Source organism: Pollicipes pollicipes, unplaced genomic scaffold, assembly GCF_011947565.3.
Source record: "Pollicipes pollicipes isolate AB1234 unplaced genomic scaffold, Ppol_2.1 Scaffold_7261;HRSCAF=8764_pilon_pilon_pilon, whole genome shotgun sequence".
NCBI lineage: Eukaryota > Metazoa > Arthropoda > Thecostraca > Pollicipedomorpha > Pollicipedidae > Pollicipes > Pollicipes pollicipes.
In genome coordinates, this window is record NW_023597054.1 from 48,058,495 (window position 1) to 48,064,021 (window position 5,527).

The 5,527-nt window shown below is 49.8% G+C and overlaps 1 protein-coding gene across 1 annotated transcript in view; it reads left to right on the forward strand.

Moving 5' to 3' along the window:
- Nucleotides 1-5,357: 5,357 nt before the first annotated feature.
- LOC119113092 (inositol 1,4,5-trisphosphate receptor-like) overlaps nucleotides 5,358-5,527 on the forward strand; it is a gene marked incomplete in the record, with an annotated part of 69,109 nt that continues 68,939 nt past the window's right edge. Inside the window, 1 exon segment of the mRNA XM_037237422.1 lies at nucleotides 5,358-5,527.

The following is a 5,527-nucleotide window of genomic DNA, read 5'->3' on the forward strand; positions in this document are numbered from 1 at the left end:
AGTGAGCAGCGTCATAAGCACCGCTTTTTAAGGAACCTAGCAACTGAGCATGGTCAAAGAGACGGAATTTTCAACTTGCATCGCTAATTGATGAAGGTAATGACGAATGATGAGTCAAGCATTATGACATCTACTTTTGGACTGGACCTCGCAACATCCGCGCACCTTTTTGGAACAATGCTTTGCAATTAGTCTGCAAATAGTGGGTGTTTGTTTTATAACGAACTAGGAAAACGATTCGCTGTAGATCAAATCTGGTAGCTAATTACCTGTAACAGGTCGCCATTGATCGCCTCTCCAGTAGCAAGAAAAACTGTCCAACATTGGGCAAAAAGAAGAAAATATCGGCGAAACGGCTGATTATTGGGACCTATAATGCCCACAACTCGCTTATTGGAGCACCTGGTTTCCAATCCACCCACCCACGGCGCGGTGTGGCAGCGGCCGCGCTAAAGGTCGGGTGACGTCAGGGCGCAGAACGGACCGTGCCTAGCATCTTGGAACATTATAATTTCGCAACCAAATTCTGTCGTTGACCTAGAATTCCATGATCGGATGATAGAGGTCAGGGCTCTCGCATTAAAGAGGCCGAACTGAACAAAGAAAGGCAAATCAGCCGAATTGATAGCAAAACCCTCTGCAATGCCACGACGGCTTTCAGATCTGTAACTTAGCGCTCGAACTGAGGTCGACATATTGAGAACAATACGCGGTTTGAACACGTGCGGCAAACGCACTACGATTAGTAGTACGCTTTCAAATGTGATGATTGGTAGTCCGTTTTCAAATGCTGGATATCCTCCCCAAAAAACACACTTTTCCTCAATGAGGGCGAGACCTCCCATGCGCGCTCGCCCAGCCGTCGCTAGTTGGCGAAATGGGACACTTTTATATGAATATTGCAGACACCCACGTTTACAATCACGGAAGGTCATGTCGCACATGCCCTCATATCACCGTGCACCATACATCGGTGCCGTCCTCAACCCAGGGAGGCCTTCGACTGGAATGGACGGGCCAACATCACCGTGCATCGTACATCGGTGCCCTCCCCGTCCCAGGAAGGCCTCTGATTAGAGTGATTAGACCGGGGTTGACTCAAAAGCTCTCACTGATGAAAAATGATCCCTTACCCGTGTAAGAGGTCCAATCATGGCGCAGGGACACCAGTTCAGCTTATCACGGAATCATCGCCGGAAAGGGACGCAATCGACACAAAAGGCGCCTGGAATTTGAGCTCCCGTAACCGCCCCAGTTCAGAAAATGGTCCTCTGCCGATGCAGTAGACCCTGTTAGGCACTGTGGGCCCCTAGCCGGCAAATGGCCCTGCACTGTCTCAAGGATATGCCTAATGCAAGAGGTCTTCTCAATGGCATTGGCAGGCGCCGGTCTTGCTCCACCTGGGAAATAGACCGCAGTCGGCACAAGAGGCTGGCTTCCTGGTACTGGCGATAGTGGTGGATCCAGAGTATCGTCAAGGGAGGGGCACGCAAAACTGTGCCCCTTTCCGCCCTCTAAAGTTTGGGTCCCACCTAAAAAATTACCGTATTTCGGCCGTTAAATTTTCAGATTACTATGCATGCTTTTTGATATATATGACGTCATTGTCATGTGCGCTGCCCTAGGAAGCTAGGTATACTACGCATGTACAAACATGGAGCACGTTCACTTTGTTCAAATCATGTTGGATTTTTCATTTGAGGCTAAGTATTTCTTTAAGAGTGTGCATGGCAGGAGTACTAAGATCGGACGTTAAATACCACCAAAATCAAACACGACAATTAATTCTAAAGTTATGTACGGTCAGCCGGCTTCCGGCGGCAAGGCGGTAGTAGATGTGATCAGCTGATGGCTGATGACTAATGCAGAGTTTTTGTCTTGACTGTTATGACGGGGCTCAAAATGTACTAGCATTCAAAATGCGTTCAGAACATGAAGCATAAGTAAAATAAATGCCACAAATGGAATAACCAACGGAAATGACATCTGTGACGTCAGCGACGCGCAGGATTATGTACGCAATTGCGCATACAAATCAATTGGCGCATATCCAACTGCTGGTCTAAGGCAAAGGCGCCGAGCGAGATTGTCATCGTGTATATCTTGGGCCTATGTAGCTCAAATAACGTAGCCAGGTCCGTACACACGAGCAGACGAAACGCCCTGGCGTTCGTGGCTGGGCGCCAAGATGGCAAGCACATGCGGGGCTTTCAGCAGCAGAGTCAGATCATTCTAACTTCATCGGAAGGGCCTAGGACCAATGTGGAGGGCCTCGCAGCGATGAACAGTGCTTCGGTCGATAAACATTTAGGGTCACGTCAACAGCGTGGGCCCTCCGATAAAATGGGAAACCCGGGACCGCTGGCGACGACAGCAATGCGATCGAGGGTGCTGCTGCAGGCCAACAAAGAGGCTCCGTCAACAGTATATGCTCCTCAGAGCAAACCAGTAGAGCCCATAATCAATACGGTGGTCCCCCGGACGATGGAACATTCCGGCAGGCCAATGTATAGGGCCCGGCCAGAGCGCAGGGCTCTCTGAACAAACGGGACGCCTGATCGATCAAGAGTGCCAACGCATGTTAGCAGATATTGCGACAACAGCAGCGTAGGGCCCTCCAAGGAAATGCGAAGAGATGAAGGGCAACGTGGGAGGCTCCTCAGCGTTCGGACTGACCCTGCAAGGCATCCGACAACAGCGTAGGGCGTTAAGACCGTGTAAGGAGTCTCAAAATCTCCCGCAATGCAATCTCAATCAGCGTAACATTTCTTCTTTTTTTGTCTGCTCAAAAGTCCAAAGACGTCTAATTTTAATGTGTTTCGTGTTACAAAACTGTGTCCGTTCAGCCGGCTATGGGCCCCCTTCCGATCCAATGGGCCCGTCGGGGTCCAACTGGGGAAGGTTGTGGCCCCGTGTTCCCCGCCCTCTGGACTCGTCACTGGCTCGGGCAGGTCAACAGGTGGGCTCCGACAAGAGCGTAGCACCTTCCAAGCAATTTTTAGTATCCAAGGCACAACGTGGAGGGCCCCCGAACGACGGAGTGCACCCGAACAGGTGAACAGATTGGGTCCCCGACAAAAGCGTAGGGCCCGGCATTCAAATAGGATATACCCAAGGCCCAATGTAGAGGGTCCCAAACGATCGAGTGTGCCCGAGCAGGTGAACAGATGAGGCCCCCAACAAAAGTGTGGGACCATCCAAGCAAATAGGAAGTACCCAATACGTAATGTGAAGGACCCCAACGATCGAATGGGCTCGAACAAGTTAACAGACAGGCCCGTGACAAGAGCGTAGACCCCTCCATTCAAATAGGAAGTACCCAATACCCCATGTGGAGGGCCCCAAACGATCGAGTGTGCCGAGCAGGTGAACATATGGGGGCCCCCAACAAAAGCGTGGGGCCATCCAAGCAAACAGAAAGTACCCAATACGTAATGTGAAGGACCCCAACGATCGAATGCGCTCGACCCCGGTGCGGAGGGCCCCCAAACGATAGAGTGTGCGCGAGCGAGTCATCAGACGGGGCCCAGGCAAGAGCGTTGGGCCCTCCGCAAGTGAGAGGAAATTGGGAGGGCCCTGGACTGATGTAGAGGGCCTACTAATATGTCACGAATGTGTCGGTAGGCTAAACCTGGCCAGTATGAAGGGCCGGCGCGCTATCAGATAGGGCCTCACAAGAGCGTAGGGCCCTCCGAGCAAATGCAGAAAAATGTGAAGCAACGAGGAAGGCTCCTTGATAATCAGGCTGCCCTTGAAAACGGGCACAAAGGGCTCCGTCATCAGCATAGGGCCTCTGTATAGAGTAATGAACCTAACAGAAACCCTTATCACCACCCCCTTAATAAGCAATTAAGATGATTTGTATCTGCTCGTGGGCCCTTCACTTTCGATTACGACTGTTCTTGGTCGCCTGGAGGCCCAAAAACCTCCAATTTTGTTGTGCTTTTCGTTATATAACTGCGTCTGTTCGGTCGGCTATGGGCACCTTCGGGACCTTACGGGGATAGCCCCGTGCCCCCCTCCCGCTGGATCCGCCACTGACTGGCGGTCTCTCACCGTTATGGGCCTTCCTCTCTCTGGCCAACAGTTTTGATCGACACAGGAGGCCTTCTGACTGGCATTTTAGAGCTCTTCCAGGCCCGTAACACGATCTCCATCCAGCCCTTCGGGCCCTTGGTCGCTGGCTCCTAAGGCCATTTGGGCCTCTCGGGACCTAAAAGGGCATGCGCTCTTTGTGCATTTTCCTCTCTGCCTACGCTCCCGCTGCCAACAAACATATCCGTGTCGCTACCACACGAACGCCCATCTCACATGCAAAAGGATAAGATTGTCGTTCATCAGTGGTCCGTACTTCTTGATATCACCATGATCACGAGACTGAAAGCCATCGCCTGTGATGGCGAACCTCAGCAGCTGATTGAGAAATTTCCAGGTTGTTTTTGATGATAACGGTGCGTCGAACCACCTTTTATGCATCCGATTTACGTAAGAACGATTTTGCATCACACCCCATTTATCACTACACGCACCTCGAAACGAACTGTGTGATGTGCAGGCAGACACTATAACGTTAAGTTTGTTGTTATGATGCCACTGGGGATCGGTCAGTGTTAAATTGTGCACGATGGGCTGCTTGCTTTGTGAGATAGCCTGAGTACCGCTTCGCATTGTTTTCATTTTATCATTGGAGCTCTCTCAGTAATGTGGGGCAAAACATGTTATCTAACTGAGGAACAGTCTATAGATTGTTGCTGTCACTGGCGCTTTACGAAGCACTCAAATGCTGACGCCGCACAACGTCGCCCGCTTCTCGCCCTGGCAGGAATGGGGTCGGCACCATGAGGAGTCCATCAATTGAGAGACACAAGATGAATAACCAGAAGTATCATGACAGAGTTCGTTCACAACAGCAGATTTTCGTCTGGCTCGTCAAAGTAGTACGATTGAGAAAAACTTAAACTTGAGACAAAATCTGCATATTTTGGCCAAAATCGCTAGGCGTACTATTCATGGTTATAGTAGAACAAAAATATGGTAGCTCTGACGTATTTCACCGATACGGTTTGTTTTGGGGGATGCACTCGATTATGATGACGTCATTATACAACTTTTTCAATTGTCTTGCACTTAAAGGTTTTTAATTTTAATAAAATTTGGCTTGTATACACTACTTAATAGTAAATATATCTGTTTAGTAGATCTAAAATCTTGTTTAAGTGCAAATTTTATTTATTATACGTCATTATATTTTATATGTCCCTTGCTCAAAACAATAGCGAGAGGTTTCTGCCCGTCACGTGACATAGCCATTTGTTGACAGTTATGGGGTACAGTGTCGAGGTAGGCGTGAGCGAGGAAGTGGTGGGAGAGAGTGGGGAGGGAGAAAACGGGTTGGCGCGTGCGATCCATAGTTGTGGTGATATAGCGCCTGGATATCTGAAAGAATTAGTTTGGGAGAAGGTCGTTGTGGATCCTGCTGACACTGATTGCTTCCCCATGAGTGTTGTGGTGTGATTGCCGCAGACCC